The sequence below is a fragment of the Rhipicephalus microplus genome, unplaced genomic scaffold (genome assembly GCF_043290135.1).
Source record: "Rhipicephalus microplus isolate Deutch F79 unplaced genomic scaffold, USDA_Rmic scaffold_13, whole genome shotgun sequence".
Lineage (NCBI taxonomy): Eukaryota > Metazoa > Arthropoda > Arachnida > Ixodida > Ixodidae > Rhipicephalus > Rhipicephalus microplus.
The window spans coordinates 19785320-19804930 of NW_027464586.1; the positions used below are offsets into that span (position 1 = coordinate 19785320).

Consider the following 19611-nt stretch of genomic DNA (forward strand, 5'->3'; position numbering starts at 1 on the left):
TTCCGTCGACAGACGCCACCGCCGCCACCACCCCCACCGACGTCATACCGTTCGCCAGCGGCCCAGCGCAGTGCACCGAGGAAGACTGACGTCTGGCGCACCCATGACCATCGCCCGCTCTGCTACCACTGCGGCGAGGCCGGACACACATACCGCCGTTGCCAGTACCGACAGATGGGACTGCGTGGCTTCGCCGTCAATGCACCGCGTCCACAGCCAGGAGAACGACCGCGTGACATCGCCGACTACCTGATAGGAACTCGGTGGACACCACGAAGCCCTTCGCGTTCGCCGTCGCCCAGCCGCCGCACGTCACCGCACCAGCGGCAGTACTCTGGCCTGACGCGGGGCCGGTCTCCTAGCCCGTATCAGGGAAACTAAGGGCAGCAACCGGTGGAGGTGCGGTTGCTGTGCGGCGAACTACCGAAGATCCTCCTCCGACGACGACGCCACGACGGAGCTTTCCGAACACAACGCCAAACAGGCAAAGCCCTGACGGCGAAAGCTTACTTACCGAAGGTGGCCTGATGACGCAACATGGAAGCAGCGGAACAAGCCGACGCAGCCGTGATCCGACGCCACGCCCTAACTGTAATGCGAGACAGCGAACTAGCGACCTCGGCGTTCTTATCGACGGCCACAGTGTGACCGCTCTCGTCGATACTGGAGCCGACTATTCTGTCCTCAGTGGGTCGTTCACCGCGAAGTTAAAGAAAGTTAGGACAGCTTGGAAAGGCCCTGAAATCCGCACAGCCGGAGGTCATCTCGTAACGCCTGCAGGAATCTGCACAGCGAGAGTCACCATTAACGGCCGTATTTATCCTACAGACTTCGTAGTCCTACAGCGTTGCTCGAGAGATGTCATCCTTGGCAAGGACTTCTTATGCCTCCATGGTGCTGTCATCAACCTAAAAACAAAGTCGATAACGTTATCCACAGAAGAAGCACTACCGCCGCGCACGTCGTCAGGTCACCATGCCTTGAATTTGCTGGAAGAACATGTCACCATTCCTCCTCACTCAAGCATCATTATTTCAGTCGGCGCTCCTAAATCACCTGACTTGGAAGGCATCGTTGAAGGCAGTCAGCATCTGTTGGTCACCCGAAATATTTGCGTCGCAAGAGGAATTGCAGAGCTGCGAGGAGGCAAAGCAACGGTTGTGTTCACGAATTTCAGCAATGAGTACAAACATGTGAACAAAGGAACAACGGTCGCATACATCGAAGAAATTGTCGAAGCCACCAGTGCTTTCGCAATCGCCAATTCTGCGGAACCTGCTCAGAGGCACCAAGCCCCTCCCATAACTTTCGACGTCAATCCCAGACTTCCGAACGATAAGCAAGAACAGCTCAAGGCCCTGCTCCTGCAATACGAAGATTGCTTTTCGTCGTCATCGAAAATTCAGCAGACCCCAATCACGAAACATCGCATCATAACCGAAGAAAATGCCAGACCACTCCGTCAGAGTCCGTACAGGGTTTCGACGCGAGAACGTGAGGCCATGAAGAGACAAGTTGATGAAATGCTGCGGGATGACATTATTCAGCCGTCCAAGAGTCCATGGGCATCCCCCGTGGTGTTAGTGAAGAAAAAGGATGGGACCCTACGTTTCTGCGTCGATTATCGCAGCCTGAACAAAATCCCAAGAAAGGACGTGTATCCTCTCCCACGAATAGACGACGCACTTGATCGGCTCCATAACGCCAAGTACTTTTCGTCAATGAACCTCAAGACTGGCTATTGGCAAATCGAAGTCGACGAAAGAGACCGAGAGAAGACGGCGTTTATAACACCGAATGGCCTCTTCGAGTTTAAGGTGATGCCCTTCGGCCTTTGCTCAGCGCCTGCAACTTTTCAACGCGTTAGGGATACAGTACTGGCAGGATTGAAGTGGCAGACTTGCCTTGTTTACTTGGACGACGTCGTCGTGTTTTCCTCAAGTTTCGACGAGCATCTTCGGCGCCTTGAAGCTGTACTTCAAGCCATCAAGACTTCCGGACTCACACTAAAGCCAGAAAAGTGCATATTTGCGTATGAGGTGCTCTTGTTTTTGGGGCACGTTATCAGCAAGTCTGGAGTTCGTCCCAATCCACGGAAAACAGCCGCCATAGCGGACTTCCGGCCGCCCACTGACAAGAACGCCGTGCGCCGATTTCTGGGCCTGTGTGCATATTATAGGCGGTTCGTGAAAAACTTCGCCCGCATCGCCGATCCTCTCACTAACCTTACAAGGCCGACGTGGAGTTTAAGTGGGAAACGGCGCAGGAACACGCTTTCCAGGAGCTTAAACATCGCCTCCAGACGCCTCCGTTACTTGCCCATTTCGACGAGTTCGCCGAGACAGAAATACATACTGACGCAAGCAGCGTAGGTCTTGGCGCCGTTCTTGTGCAGAGGGCTGACGGACTTCAAAGGGTTATTAGTTACGCCAGCCGATCGCTATCCAAAGCAGAAGCAAATTATTCTACAACAGAAAAGGAGTGCCTCGCCATCATCTGGGCTACGTCGAAATTTCGCCCCTACCTCTACGGCAGACCCTTCAAAGTTGTGAGCGACCACCACGCATTGTGTTGGCTAGCCACCTTGAAGGACCCTTCAGGTCGCCTCGCACGATGGAGCCTGAGACTCCAAGAATATGACATTACTGTCATTTACAAGTCCGGCAAAAAACACTACGACGCCGACTCTCTCTCTCGTGCGCCTGTCGACCAACCGCTACCCGACGACCCGGATGACGACTACTTCTTAGGAACGATAACTACGGACGACTTCGCTGAACGACAGAGGGCCGACCCGGAACTTAAGGCCCTAATAGAATACCTCGAAGGCAGGACCGCCGAAGTCCCGAAGGTATTCAAGCGCGCACTTGCGTCGTCCTTTCTACGAAACGGTCTTCTAAAAAAGAAAAACTTTTCACCGCTTCAAGCTAAGTACCTCCTTGTGGTGCCTTCAGCTCTGCGACCAGAACTCCTGCAGGCCCTGCACGACGATCCGACGGCAGGGCACCTCGATGTTTCTCGCACGCTCGCGAGGATACAAGAGAGGTACTACTGGCCACGTCTTACCACCGACGTCACTCGTTATGTGAGAACATGCCGGGACTGTGAGCGACGCAAGACACCGCCGACAAGACCAGCGGGACTTCTGCAGCTAATTGATCCACCTTGCCGACCTTTCCAGCAGATTGGTATGGACCTACTGGGGCCGTTCCCGACGTCGCCTTTCGGAAACAAGTGGATCGTGGTAGCTACCGACTACCTCACCCGCTACGCCGAGACAAAAGCCCTGCCAAAAGGCAGTGCGTCCGAGGTAGCTAAGTTCTTCGTCAAAAATATCGTCCTACGTCACGGCGCCCCGGAGGTCCTTATCACCGACAGAGGAACGGCATTCACTGCCGACTTAACTCAAGCGATCTTGGCATACAGCCAAACAAACCACCGCCGGACGACAGCGTACCACCCACAGACCAACGGCCTCACCGAGCGGCTTAACAAGACGATCGCCGACATGCTGTCAATGTACGTCGATGTCGAACACAAGATGTGGGACGCCATTCTTCCGTATGTGACCTTCGCATACAACACGGCGGTGCAGGAGACGACGCAGATATCTCCATACAAATTGGTCTACGGAAGGAGCCCGGAAACGACGCTCGATGCCATGTTACCCAACGTCACCGACGAAGAAAACCTCGATGTGAGTGAATACCTTCAACGCGCCGAAGAAGCCCGACACCTTGCGCGTCTCCGTATCAAGAATCAACAGACGACCGACAGCCACCGTTACAACCTTCGACGACGATTCGTGGAATACCAGCCCGGTGAACGTGTTTGGGTGTGGACGCCGATACGCCGACATGGACTAAGTGAAAAGCTTCTGCGACGGTACTTCGGACCGTACAGGGTGGTTCGACGTCTCGACCCACTTGATTACGAGGTTGTCCCCGACGGCATCACGAACTCTCAACGACGCCGATCGCGACCTGAAGTCATCCATGTCGCGCGCCTCAAGCCGTTTCATGCGCGTTAACAAACTGAATCAGTGTTTTTTGTATTATTGTTGTATCGTAATTTATTCATTGTACTTTCTTGCATTATTATTGTACTTTCATCTTTAGTTAAAGCATCGGGACGATGCCTTTTTTCAGAGGGGGCAATGCCACGTTCCATTTCCCAAGTTTTTGTTATCGTTCCAAAACACCACACGATTCTCAGCGCAAACCGCGCCTGCAGTTTTCGAGAAGGTTCCGGACTGTAGTAGATCATTTCGATAAGATCACGCCCACTGTGCGAACGGTACAGATTGTTCTGGAACCTACGCCACCGCCAGCGATAACGCTAGAACATTCGACGGCAAGAGTATAAATGCCGACGCGCTTCGCCGCCTGTCAGTTGTTGATCGAAGGCCGACGCTGCGTTCGCCGCTATCAGTCCGAGACTGCTATCTGTGCAAGACTGCTGCTGTAATTAGACTTTCCCTTTACCGCGTACATCATCATCATCATCATCAGCCTGACTACGTCCACTGCAGGAGAAAGGCCTCTCCCATGTTCCGCCAGTTAACCCGGTCCTGTGCTTGCTGCTGCCAATTTATACCCGCAAACTTCTTAATCTCATCTGCCCACCTAACCTTCTGTCTCCCCCTAACCCGCTTCCCTTCTCTGGGAATCCAGTCAGTTGCCCTTAATGACCAGCGGTTATCCTGTCTACGCGCTACATGCCCTGCCCATGTCCATTTCTTCTTCTTGATTTCAGCTATGATATCCTTAACCCCCGTTTGTTCCCTAATCCACTCTGCTCTCTTCTTGTCTCTTAAGGTTACACCTACCATTTTTCTTTCCATTGCTCGCTGCGTCGTCCTCAATTTAAGCTGAACCCTCTTTGTAAGTCTCCAGGTTTCTGCTCCGTAGCTAAGTACCGGCAAGATACAGCTGTTATATACCTTCCTCTTGAGGGATAGTGGCAAACTACCTGTCATAATTTGAGAGTGCTTGCCAAATGTGCTCCACCCCATTCTTATTCTTCTAGTTACTTCAATCTCGTGGTTCGGCTCTGCGGTTATTACCTGCCCTAAGTAGACATAGTCTTTTACAACTTCAAGTGCACTATTACCTATCTCGAAGCGCTGCTCCTTGCCGAGGTTGTTGTACATTACTTTCGTTTTCTGTAGATTAATTTTAAGACCCACCTTTCTGCTCTCCTTGTCTAACTCCGTAATCATGAGTTGCAATTCGTCCCCCGAGTTACTCAGCAATGCAATGTCATCGGCGAAGCGCAGGTTACTAAGGTATTCTCCATTGACTCTTATCCCTAACTGTTCCCATTCTAGGCTTCTGAAAACCTCCTGTAAGCACGCGGTAAATAGCATTGGGGAAATTGTGTCCCCCTGCCTTACACCCTTCTTGATTGGTATTCTGTTGCTTTCTTTATGAAGCACTATGGTAGCAGTTGATCCCCTGTAGATTTCTTCCAGAATGTTTATATATACTTCATCTACGCCCTGATTCCGCAGTGTTTGCATGACGGCTGATATTTCTACTGAATCAAACGCCTTCTCGTAATCTATGAAGGCTATGTATAGGGGTTGGTTATACTCTGAGCATTTCTCTATTACCTGATTGATAGTATGAATGTGGTCAATTGTTGAGTAGCCTGTTCGAAATCCTGCTTGTTCCTTTGGTTGATTGAATTCTAATGTTTTCTTTACTCTGTTAGCAATTACCTTTGTAAATAGCTTGTATACTACAGAGAGCAAGCTGATCGGCCTGTAATTCTTCAAGTCTTTGTCATCTCCTTTCTTATGTATTAAGATGATGTTAGCGTTCTTCCAAGACTCTGGTACTCTTCCCGTCAGGAGACACCTCGTAAACAGGGTGGCTAGTTTTTCTAACACAATCTGTCCTCCATCTTTCAGCAGATCTGATGTTACCTGATCCTCACCAGCAGCTTTGCCCCTTTGCATGCTCTCCAAAGCTTTCCTGACTTCTTCTATCATTACTGGTGGGGTGTAATCTGGGTTACTGCTATTTCTTATAGTATTAAGATCGTGGTAGTCACGGCTACTGTACAGATCTCTGTAAAACTCCTCTCCTATTTTAACTATCCTATCCATATTGGTAGTTATTTTGCCTTCTTTGTCCCTTAGTGCATACATCCGACTTTTGCCTATCCCAAGTTTCCTCTTCAATGCTTTGACACTTCCTCCGTTTTTCAGAGCGTGTTCAATTCTCTCCATGTTATACCTTCTTACATCGCATACCTTACGTCTATTAATCAACTTCGAAAGCTCTGCCAGTTCTATTTTGTGTGTTGTACTTGACACTTTCATAATTTGACGCTTCTTAATTAGGTTCTTCGTTTCCTTGGAGAGCTTGCCAGTGTCCTGTCTAACTACCCTGCCTCCAACTTCCACTGCACACTCCGTAATGATACTCGTCAGATTATCATTCATTGTATCGACGCTAAGGTTGGTTTCCTCACTAAGAGCCGAGTACCTGTTCTGCAGCGACACTCTGAATTCCTGTACTTTCCCTCTCAGTGCTAGCTGATTGATTGGCTTCTTGCGTATCAGTTTCTGTCGTTCCTTCTTCAAGTCTAGGCGAATTCGAGACCGTACTATTCTATGGTCACTGCATCGTACCTTGCCAATCACTTCCACATCCTGCACGATTGTAGGGTATGCACTCATTATAAAGTCTATTTCGTTCTTATTTTCGCCATTAGGGCTCCTCCATGTCCACTTGCGGTTTTCTCGTTTTCGGTAGAAGGTATTCAAAATCCGTAAATTATTGCGTTCTGCGAATTCTACTAGTAGCTCTCCTCTGGCGTTTCTAGTACCGATGCCATAATCTCCTACTGCCTGGTCTCCAGCCTGCTTCTTCCCTACTTTTGCATTAAAGTCGCCCATTACTATAGTATACTGTGTTTTTACCTTACTCATTGCCAATTCCACGTCTTCATAGAAGCTTTCAACTGAAGCGTCATCATGGCTGGATGTAGGCGCGTAAGCCTGTACTACGTTCATCTTGTATCTTTTATTTAGTTTAATTACGATACCTACCGTGCTTTCATTAATGCTATAGTATTCCTCTATGTTGCCAGCTATGTTTCTGTGAATTAGGAACCCCACTGCCAGTTCTCTTCTGTCTGCCAAGCCCCTGTAGCAAAGGACGTGCCCATTCTGTAGCACCGTATAGGCCTCATCTGTCCTCCTAACCTCACTGAGCCCTATTATATCCCATTTAACACCCTCTAGCTCCTCGAATAGTACAGCTAGACTTCCCTCACTAGATAAGGTTCTAGCATTAAACGTTGCCAAGTTCAGGTTCCAATGGCGGCCTGTCCGGATCCAGAGATTCTTAGCACCCTCTGCTGCGTTGCAGATCTGACCGCCGCCGTGGTCAGTTGCTTCGCAGCTGCTGGGGACTGAGGGCCGTGAGTTATTTGACGTAAGCATGTGGGAGGTAGTGGCCAGATACTGCACCAGGGTGGCCAATCCTTCTCTGGTTACCGGGTACAGGTTCGCCCAAATAAACAGTTAAATCCCAACACGAAGTTTCCTGTCTTCGGCCACGTCACGATCCCGTGACAATATTATTGCCTTCTGTAGTTTTGTTTGTTTTTATGTGTTTAACGGCTGCAATTATCACAGAAGCTTCGCCGGTGAAAATGCTTGAGTAAGTGTGCAGAACGCCAGCTTCCGAAAAGGATGGACCGACGGTTCTGTACGAGACAAAAGTGTGGGACATTGAAGCATCCGTAAAGAACTCAGGACATGTGTATTTCTGTCGTAGTTCTAGGAAGTATGTCTATGTGGAGTTGGTGCATGCTTCGTAACCTCCAAGAAAGACATGTCGCAATCTATCGTCTGCCACTGCCACGGTAGCAGGCATACTGCCGGAGCCATCAAACGGCGTTCAAGTGGCACACCGGTTTCCTTCGCTAGGCCCCTCAAACAGATTGAGTAGGGCTGCCTCAAGGAAGGCCGTTTCTCAAACGCATCAAGGCTTGACATGTCAATAATTGTGGAATGTGATGGCTAATCCTTGTCTGTGTTTACATTAAGATAATATTCAAAGACATGTAACATCGCTGTAGGTGGAGGTGGAGGCGGAAATGTTTTAGGCCCGTGTGCTCAGATTTGGGCGCACGAAAAAAAACCCCAGGTGGTTGAAATTTCCGAATCCCTTCACTACGGCGTCTCTCAATCATGTGGTGGTTTTGGGACGTTAAACCTCACATATTAATCAATCTGTAGGTGGAGTGACCATTCGTTCGATTTCCCATACATGCTTTGCAGAGGGCTACTGCAAAAAGCACCCGTAGAGAGGCGGATGCCTTGATGATGAACAGGACTAAAGATATTAAGGGCAGTAGATGTCACACACTGATAAGCTATTGCCCCGTAGTCTAGGTTGGTACGTATGAGGCTTTTATATAAATTCGTTGAACACTTCTTGTCACTTCCCCGCGTAGTGCGCGAGAACACTTTTAGAACGTTCATGGCTTTTATGCACTAGATTTTTAAATACTTGATATATGGTGTGAATGTTAGCTTGGCACCCAATATTAGGCACCAAGCTAACCTTTTTTGTAGCTTCTCAAGCTAAGAATTTACGTTCGGTAATAACAGAAAGACGTTGCCCATGCAGTTGAATATCAGGTCTAAAATGAATGCCTCTCTTCCTAGAAAACAAGACACACGTGATTTTCTGTGCATTCAGTCCGAACCAATTTTATACGGCCCAATCAGAGACTTAGCTCAAACCAAGCTGAACCTGGCGCTCACACATGGCCAGATTGCAAGATCTAAATCCAAGCTGAATGTCGTCGACAATTATTCAATAAAACAAAATGCGAGGGATGGACCAGCCTAAAGAATTCATTTTCATACTAATAAAGTGTGCAACTAAATACTCCACTTTGTGGCACGCCTGTTTCTTGAACAAATGTTTGGGAAAGAACGCTGCCTATTCGATTGCGGATTGCCCGGTTCGGCAAGCAACTTTTGATTGCAGTGAACATTTCGCCACGCACGCCAAGGTGGGACAGGCCTCTTAATATTCCAAAGCACCATGTTGTATCATATGCCTTTTCGATATCGAGGAACACAGAGATAAATGATTGCTTTTGAACGAATGCGTTTCTGATCTGTGCTTTGATGCAAACAAGGTGGTCGGTGGTGGATCAACTCTCTCGAAACCCGCATTGGCATTGGTCGAGCAAATTGTTTCTTTCAAGAAAATGTACAAGTCGGCAGTTCATCATTTTTTCAAAAAGTTTGCACTGGCAGCTTGTAAATGCAAGATGCCTATAACTCGAAATTGAAGAAGGGTCCTTGCCCTGTTTGGAAGAGGAAATAACAATAGCCTCTTTCCAGGAAGTAGAGATAGCACTTCAGAACCAGATGGCATTGTACAAACAAAGTAAGGTTGTGTTTCGATTGGTAGGTTTTTGACAATTCATACGTTTCATTTCATTTCATACACGGCCAGAACCTGGGTCGGAATCACTGCAGGAGTTTAAAAATGTTTGGAGCTCAGCTAAGCTGAGAGCTTGGTTATATGCCTCGTATCTAATAAATTTGTGTTCGAGTTTCCGTTTTCTATTCTTAATCAGTATTTTTTGAAAACGTCAGTATAGTGTGACGAGTTCGATACCCGTTTGAAGTGTGAAGTCCACCTGATCTGTGTGTTTACGAGTGGGAGTGAGTGTACTTGTCTTCCTGCTACCCTACCAATCATGTTTCAGACTTTAGCCTCTTGTGTATATGAATTGCTCCCCAACAAAAAACTTCTGCCAGCTTTCTCTTCTGGCCTGCCAACGCGTTCTCCTGGCTTGAGACTTTATTTTCCTAAAGCTGTCGGTGATTTCCGAAGCAACTTCCATGCTCTCTTTTGCTGTTTGCGCACGTTTCAGCATTCAGAGTTCCACCACAGCACACGTCGTTTTCAAGGGTGTCCATTCGTTTGTGTGATTCAACTTGTTGCAGCATCAATCCAAAACGCTTTGAAGTAGTTGACAGCAGCATCAATGCTCAAAGTACATATGTCACTCCAACCTAAACGAACGTTGGTATAAAACTGTTTCCATGTCGGCTCTGTTTATGAGCCCTTTGGCAACCCGTGGTGGACACTCAGTTGTTGTAGTTGTGCTCAAAACAACAAGGAAGTGGTCACTTCCGTAGGGATTACTGATGACTTTCCACTGAAGTAGAGGTACAAGAGATGAATGCATATGCTTAGGCCTATACTATGATACTATGCTTGTTAAAAGAGACGAAGATACTACACTATGATGATATGCTATTGTACAAGAGACGAAGATACTGTGCTTAGGAGTAGGTATTATTAGCGAGATTATAATAGGTTGGTTCTTTTCGATTCAGAAGACATGCACTCAGCGACCGAAGGAGCTGTTCAATCAGTCAACCTCGCGCGTCGCAACGAGAGTCACCCCATAGCCTGCTATGCGCATTCAAATCTCCAAGAACAAAAGGCTCCGGAAGTTCGTATATCAAGAAGTGGAAGTCATGTTTATGTAGGTGATAGCTCGGAGGTACGTAAAGAGCAGAAATTTTTGATCAGTTTGTTGAAAAGCACAGCTCGAACATTCGCTGCCTCAAGAGACGATCTGAGTTGAAAGTGTGTGCATGCAATCCCTTCATTCACTATAACGGCAACACCTCCAGATGATGTCATGGTATCATCACGGTCCTTTCGGAAAATAACATATTTATGGAGAAAGTTGGTGTGTTCAATTTAGGTGTGTTTCTTGTACACACAGCACTTTTGGTGAGTGTTCGTGTAAAAGTTCTTGGACGTTGTCGAAGTTTCTGAGACGGCCCCTGACGTTCCGATATGTAATTTGAGTGTTCATGGCGAATGCAAAGTAGTGTTGTGTGTACAAAAAGCGAGTGGCTGTTTAGGCGGGAGTTTAAGCTCAAGTAACAGGGCCGTCACTAGGCCCTGTTGTCTGCTTTTTAGTTTTCTTGGCGCGCTCCAAGGAGCCACGCCACTCTTTCGGCACCAAGGGTACCGACGTATCCATTGCCTCCTCGGAGGCACTGGTTGCCCGGACGTGCGAGCTGGTAGTCCGAATTCCGGGTCTCAATTGGTGAGACGAGGCCTTGAGACCTGAGAATCCTGGAGTCTCCGGTCTCTTTTCGCGAGTAGGCGGATTAGTCTGGACTAAGGCCGCCTTGAGGGCAGGTTCCGAAACCGCCGGCTTGCTATATATGCGCGGGCCGAAGGAGTGACGAGGGCTGGTGCGGCGGCGCCCCCTGACGCACCTCCGCAGCATATGTAGGTCCATAAAATGGTGAGACTCTTCGCCATGCTTCTTTCAAGAAGCACTGACATCAAGTTTACTCATGCCTAGATTTTTGCGTCAGTGACTAGCTATAGACCCTGCAGCAACGATTCACGACCTAAAACGCAACTGAGGGATGAATAACTATCTCTTTTGTTAATTTATATTACTAGGATCTAGCACTATTCAAAAAAGGCCAGCAATCCTGCCATTTTTAGCGCTGGGAGAACCAGCAGTGGTGCTATCTCGTGGTCACCTCCAGATCACACCACAGCTGACCACTTCTCAACAGAAAAGATTGACGTCAGGCTCAGCTGCTCCACAAACATTTAGTCTGCTAGGCAGACACATTTAGTCATGCACACCTGTATTGCTGTCGTCGCCGTACAAAGTGTCGACTCGGGTTCAATACGATAATCTAGGGCTTGGAATCCCCGCGATTCGCAACGTCGCGAATTATTTTTGCTTCGATCGACCTTTTTCAGAACAGGGATTCCGAAATAAACGTCATTCCAAGCAGCACTGCTGAGGTGCCCGAGGATGCACGCTTCAGCCATGTTCGCTCGTGTGTCTCAGTTTTCTATTTCGGTGTGTTTTGGGGCGCAAAGCATTCAGGTATACGCAGAGAGATCAATTTAATATAGCTATCGCGAATGAGCATCAGCGGAGAATTAGAATAAATTTCTTGCCTGTCAGGTTCTAAGCGCATCTATACGGCCCCACCTATCCAGCCTCTCGCAGTTACGTGGACGCAGTCTACAGATGAACTGAAATTCAACGATACTTGCGTGTTACTTGCGTGCACCCTGTGTTAAGGTATTCCGGCGGTCGACTGGAAGTGAACGTGAGTATTAAGTGTTTCTTTGGTGTTTCTTTGTTATCTCTTCTTATGACAATTATCTGTACATCGGTCACATTTTGGCTCGTCCACCTCTCCAAAAGTTTAGTTTCGGTCAGGTCAAGTAAGTCTGCATCAGATACCCCTCCTCGAGTTATGTTCATTGATCTATGTGGTGTTACGGTGATCGGTAGGTCACCGAAAATTTAGAGGCCATCTTGCTTTTTAAACTGTTCCTTGTCCCGAATTTCGAGGGGGAGGTCTTCGCTAGCCATTTTGGTTACCTTGTATCCAGCCCCGAGAGTTTCGGTAAGACACCTGGCAACTACGAAGGGAGATACGGTCCTGGCTTGCTTCCCAGTTTTCTCAGAGTAAATGCCGTGAAATTGGCGAAATGTTTCTATTGACTGGTTCAAAAATTTGTCATTCGTGCGTACCTGCTTTAAGATCGTTAACCCCTTAAGGGCTCATTAAACAAATATATTACGCACCAATATGGCCAAATTTTTTAATGATGTGATATGCTTCAGAAACGTGTTCAAAACACAAAAATATTTGCGAAAATTGTTTGTAGTCGATAATCATGTTTAATTGGTCATTCTTTACCCCATATAATACCCTATATTTGGGGCATTTCTGGTGTATTCACAAATTAATTTCTGCAACTCCAGAAAGCACGGGTCGGGTTTGAATTGCCTTGCAGAAAACAAACAATTTCTTGATAGTTCACTTGAAGCTAGTTGAGGCTACCATCCGTGTGGTAGCGTTCAAAGCACGGCACTGCGCAGAGAGCCTTCTCGCACCACCTGCACCAGGTCCTGGTTTCCTTGCGGATGTTCTTGCCATTTACATCTCGCTTCATGTAGCAGACTACGCAGCGGCGTGTCGGTTCATGCTTCTTCTCTGTTGGTGGTATGTGCGATGGAAAGTGGCGCTCACCAAACCGTTTTGCGTTCAGGGGGCGCCCTGGCCGTCCTTTCTTCTTGGTGCCGGTGTTGGGAGAGTACTTCGTGATGATCTCATCAATAAGCCTTAGCCTATACTCCAGATGAGATGCTCGGCCTCCTCCTTTCTGGTACAGAACGAATGAATTGTAGGTCGCCTCATCCAAGAGGTGTTGGAAGATCTTCTTGTAGGAGATCTTTTTTCGTTTCCGTGGCACTGAGTAGCTCGCCAGCATCTGATCTGCTCTGTCAACTCCTCCCATTGTATGGTTATAATCAAGTATAACTTCTGGCTTCAGGGTTTCTTTGCCCATTTTGTCAATGAATCGCGCCATTTCAGCACTATGTACTGTAGATAGAACCGTCACCAGTTTTTTGTCCATCCACTGAACAGCCAAGTACTTGCCCCTTTGAAAGGCAACCATCTCGCCTTTCTTGAGCTTTGCCTTGGCGAAACCAGGCGGAAGGTCTTTGCGAGTGGCTCGCGTCGTGCCATAGATGTCAGTTGATCTCTTCAAAAGAAAGTCAACCAGTTCTGGTGAGGTGTAGAAGTTGTCAGTTGTGACGCAGTAGCCTTTGTCTAGCAGGGGCTCCAGAAGCTTCAAAACAACTTTCGTCGCCATTCCGAAGGTTGCTGCTTCTTCTGACGAGATCTCAATGTTCGTTTCTTTCCCTGTATAAATTACAGAGTTCCATATATACCCACTTGAAGATTCGCACAGCAAAAATGACTTTATGCCAAACCTCGCTCTCTTCAGGGGCATATACTGCTTCCAGCTGAGCCGGCCTTTGAAGAGCAGCAAGCTCTCGTCGACACTGACGTCCCGCTCCGGCACATACAATGTCCGGTATTTTTCAAGAAGTGCCTGATAAACCGGCCAGATTTTCCTCAGATGAGGTTGAGGGTGTCCTTCACAATTTTCGATTGTCGTGTTGTCGACAAAGTGCAACATTCTCATTATTAGTTCGAAGCGGTTTCTGGACATTATCTCGCCAAAGACCGGAGTCTCAACCAGCCGATTCCTAGACCAGTACATCCTTTCATTTGGTTTTTGCACAATGCCTTGCAGCAACAGGAGGCTCAGAGAAACGCGAAGTTCTTCTCGCGTAAGTGCATACCATTTTCGGAAGCGAGAATGTTGTCCCAGCTTGCTAGAATTCAGAAGCTGAGAAGCGTACCGGTTTGTCTCCACGACGATAACATCAAGCAGCTCATCATCAAAGTAAGCTTCAAAGAGCTCAAGTGGATGAGGGGGAGAGCTTACTGTGATCTTCAGTCCCGTGAAACCCCTGAAATCAAACCGTGGAGGTCTGGCTGGGATGTTGTCGAGGTCTATGCGAAACCATTCACGGGAGCTAGCCATTGTATCATCGCTACTGTCTTCTCCTTCAGAGTCACTGTCCGTAAAAACGTCATCACTGTCTTCTTCACTTGAAGAATAAAACACTACGGTGGCATCCTTATCACTCTCGCTTTCATCGTCTGAAGAAGGAAGATTCTCCGCATCAGAACGCCGCACGGATGAGGCCATGTTTGTAAAACGCGCGGGAAACAAGCGCACACATTCCGCCATCTAGTGTGCAAACTATAATTTAATACCACCGCCAATGACGGAACTTGCGGTGCTCAAACATAGATGGCAGCACAGGTTCCGTAAATCCCCGTTTGACGACCCGGGCTCGTCAAAAGCCTGTAGGAGCATTGCGGAAAACTCATGACGACCACAACTCGTCATAAGCAAAATAGTGGCAACTGCTCTTGACGAGCGCAGGTCGTCATAAGCCCTTAAGGGGTTAAGTAGGGGAATGCTCTACGCATGCCGGTCTTATCTTTATTCAGCGGCATTGGCAGCCTCGATACAAGGGGACGCTGTAGGTTTGCGGATGCTGAAAGCTTGCAGACGTCAGCCGTAAAACACTGCCCTAACCCAAAGCGCTCTGACCAAGGTAGGCTATTTGCACAGGGTCAACCCTTGCCGCCAGAAAAATTGGAAGTAAACAGAAGAGAGATGTAGTCAGGACAGACTAAAAGTGAGAGATAAAGACGAAGTTGTAGGGGAGAAACATAGGGAAAGGCGACTGCCGGCACCCCTGGGCTGACCCAACCATGGGTGCCGTCTGCGTGAAGCTGGGGCCAAAGAAGTGTGTTGGCTCTGCTGGAGTGCCTTAAAGGTCCGATCACCCGGCGTTGACTCAACCCCCAAGATCCCCTTTTCCCCGGACACGGCTCAGCCACGCACGGCTAGGCGCGGGAGAGGTCGAAGCCCCCCGTTAGCTTGGGTACGTGGAGTCGTTACACACCAAACGCCTGCTAGCGCCGACGACCCTGTGGGGAGTATTTAAAAAAATAAACTAAAAAATGGCTCCTCTCATGGGTTCTTCGTTAAAACGTACAAAACTGGTACAGTGGGTCATCTACAGAGTGAGTGCAAGGCTGTACTTCTTTGACGTATTTTACAGATTTGGTGTGCCGCGTTTGATTTACCTTTCGGAAATGTTTAAATGCGCTGCCTCTGTAATTCTCAGCTGCGGAAAAAAGCTTGCACTGAAGTGAGAGTGCAAAGTGCCTTATACATCTTCTCTTCATCAGCATTCAATCTTAAGTTCGATAAGTCACTGATAATGATTCGCTAGTAAAGCTTACATATGATATGTATGTACAACAATGTTTGCCCATGACGCTAGCCTGTTATTCGCAACTCCAGAAAAGGCTCCGTGTGCTGGCAACTTAGGTGGAAAAAACAAATATGGCTACGTTTAACAGAGTGAACGCGGCGCTCAATTTCGCTTGGCGCTGTGCTGATCGTGGCGTCGGATTGCGTTGTTTTGTCGAAGGCGAAAGGGAGCTGGCCGCGGACCGCCTCATTCTCTCAGGCATAAAGGATTTCACTTGCGAAACAGCGGAAATCTTTGCGGCGTGCGCGCAAACGGTGAGCCTTTTCGGCGAACCACATCGAACTTACTTCAATTTGAGTAACCTGTACAGCGAGCCTGATGTTGAAGAAGGCAACTTTTTATGTGTAGCCGGCGTCTCCGAAAGGAGCAAGCACTTGTGCGGTACGTTGCTGCACCGCTGCAGGCCTGAACAGTTTTCGAGGTAACTATACGCTACGACTCGTGCTGCAGATTGCATTTATCTTATTGAGTTCCGTTGTCTCGTCAAGAGCTGAGTACACATGCTGCTCACTTCAATACAGTGTATCTTGAGATAGGCGAATCGTAGTTTCAATTCTATTAGGAGTTATCCTTTCTTTTTGTTCGCCGATCCCCGTTATGGCGCTTTCAACGAATAACGTCGTGTGCTTCCGAAGAATCGCTTGTTCGTGTTGGCAGTATTGTTCAAAGCAAATGTAGGCACGTAAACTACGAACACTACGAATGCATATAGGCACGAACAGACATACATGCCCGCTACGCAAGCACGACTATCGCACACGCTTGTGTGTATACGCGCGCATTCGAAATAAATATAATGTTCGTAGGGAGCGATTACAAAAGTAGTTTGAAACTGGGGAGCACTACGAGTTGCAGAGAAAACAAGCACACGCGAGAAGTACACTCACACTTTATGAAAAAAATTTCCTAAAGCGCTTGCTACATAAACTAAACTATACACTTCGTATTTAGGGATAGCCCAAATATTGTTACGAACGCACATACGCTAAATAATGGTTTACTCAACGAAAAAAAATAAGTTGTCATGAGCGAAGTGATTACAACGAACCACCGTAGTGTCGGTCAGATTCTTTCCGATGTGCAAGTTTTTTTATTAGCGCAGTTCTCCACCGCACGCCATCTGCATCCTTCGGGAAGCAATAGAACGATATGTTGCCACCGTTCCACTCCAATGCCACGCATTGTGGCATAAAGCAATGGTTTTTGCACCTATTTTTATTCTTTTTCAGGCTCACGCGCCCGGTAGGGCGAAAATAAAAAAAAAACAATGCGACCGCTTTTCAATGCGTGACGTGGTAACATGTCTAATTTCAAGGTTTACCCTGTTGGCGCCGTTTCCAGGCGCGGCCGCTAGGTGTTGATCACTCAGTTGAAGTCGCGAATCCTGACACATCACGCCCGAGCAAAACTACTACGACACAATGTAACTGTGCGACGAACATAAATGACCTTTGGTCAAATGAAAATCATCAAACTCATGTCACGTCATCATGACTTGCATGCCACACTTATGGTGCGCTTGCGGTCATTTAGCTAGCTTGATGTACACTCTATTTGGTATTGCGAGTCATGCCTGCATGCCAACCATGAAAACAGATTTTAAAAATAAAATCACGATATGCATGTAAATACATGATTTGCATGCCACAGTCATGGTGTGCTCATCGCCGTTACGCTTGCCTGATATAAGCCATCAAGCGACCTGATTGTATGACGAACATAAGTGTCAAGTGGTAATACAGAAATTCTTACATATCATGCAGCACGACTTGCACGCCACGCGAATGGTGCGCTCTCGGCCAGTTGAACTTGGTGCACACCAAAAAGCTACTTCGCCTTGTGACTGCATAAAGATAATAAATTGTGGGTGGCAACAAAAAACATTGACATAACATTAAGGCGACGTGCAACACGAGCAGCATTAAACGGTCATGGTGCTCTCACGACCATGCCACAAGCTTGATTCACACCAAACTTGGTATCGTTGACGTAACTGTATGACGAACTTATAAGTGGCATGAGGGCATATGAAGGAAAAAGAAGGAAACATAAAGGCTCAATTTTTTTGTGTCAGACGCAATAATAAATTCGAACTACCGGTGCGGATATGAAAGCCATGGCATGTCATGTACAGCTACATGACATGCCTCGCAAGACATAACTTGCAAGACATTCGTGCCACGCTAACAATGCGGTAGCGGTGACATTGCTATAGCTTGATATATTCTAGTTTGAAATGAAAAGGAGTTACTGCGACCATTCTATGCCTTCTGTCACCACCACACCCTCTGTCTGAAGTAGTTAGAGAGTGGGAACTTAGTCAAGTGGCCTGTCGCTTTTTTTCATACTCCCTCCATCAACATGGTATTGCTGGAAATAAAATTATTAGTATCAATGATGCGAAGAAAATTTTTGACTAGTTTGTGTAACGCTGTTCGTTCATGTCTCCGTGCTGATGCGCCGCACCGCGTTCCCTCCCGCCCCAGTAGTTGGAACGATAGGCCAAGTAGGTCAAGTCTCAGCTGTGCATTGACGTCCCTCTCTCCCTCAGCCGCAGCAACTGCGAGCTCCTCCCAACACAGCTATACTCTGTTTCACAACTTTGGTTCTGCACTACCGAAGCTACGGGGTGTAAGAAAGCCACACGCTTGCGCAGTGGAGTATAGTTCAAGATATAAGTGTCTTGGAAATGGCAAGGTAGTCTACAATTGGCGTTCGTTTGGTGCGTGTTGCGCCACTTATGTTTTTTCTTCATCGCATTCACTTCTTACCCACTTGTACTATCGTGTCGGTTACTGGCAGTAACTATTGTTAAAAGTCAACATGGCAGCCCCCATGCAGAAGCGACCGCCATCTTCAATCCAAACTTGCTCCTGCTAAACGCCCACAGCGCTGACGGCCACAAATAAACAGTGAAATCGGCCACCAATTCGTTTCATCTTGCTCTGAGGATGAAGTATAACGTACACTTGGTCGTTATTAGTGAGATATGCTGCTTGCGTAGCCATATCTGATAAGCGTAACGTGCCGAAGCCAGGGCTTGGGATGTGTCGCCAGGCCAAGAACGCTGCATCTCCAAATATCAGACATGCAACCTCACACAGCGTTTCACGCACGTCGAATGCTCTTTAGATGATACAAACAAAAAAATACAGAAGAAGCATTACAGCGAGGGACGGGACAAAACACGTTGACAGAGAAGCAGTCACGCCAGAGCCACGAACAGCGTTGGAGAGCCACAAAGTGAAGTTATCCATCAGCAGGAGCTTCTACCGGTCTTTAGTAGAGCTACAAATCATATTGTTAAGACGCCAAACCTCCTGACATTGAAGTGTAATGACTTGTGTGACAGTTCTGCTTATTTTTTTAAAGTTAATAAACCACCCATGTTACATTCCATGAGTGTGTAAGGACAATTAGCGAGCAGACGCCTTGAAGACGGTGAGCAGACGACACGGCGCGGATGAGAACATGTGGAGAGGCTAATCGCCTTTCCTATTGACTGCGAACCTGTAGCCTTCACAGTGCTGAACGGAACTTCTGAAACAGAGTATAGGTGGTGTTGTTCCTCCGCCCGCTCGCAACACACTTCTCCATCGCTGCACCCTCGAAACGCTCGACCGCATGTCCAACGGACTCTTTCAGCTCATTTATCTATGATGAAACTTACACAAAACCCAATCCGCCTCCCGTGTCTTTGCGCTTCAAAGAACCTTTTATTCGAGTAAAGGCTACACCGAGTTTTGCTTCAAAACGCTCTTCCAACACCTGCATCGACGCCCATTTCAAAGGGTCACTGGCCTGGGCACCGCTGCTGCTTCGCATCCCATTATGGTTCCCTTC

General features: G+C 47.7%; 1 protein-coding gene across 1 annotated transcript in view; it reads right to left on the reverse strand.

The window, feature by feature from the left end:
- The window catches only part of LOC119162950 (muscle calcium channel subunit alpha-1-like), a 1445695-nt gene that overhangs the window by 873275 nt on the left and 552809 nt on the right, over nt 1-19611 (reverse strand). The window lies entirely within an intron of this gene.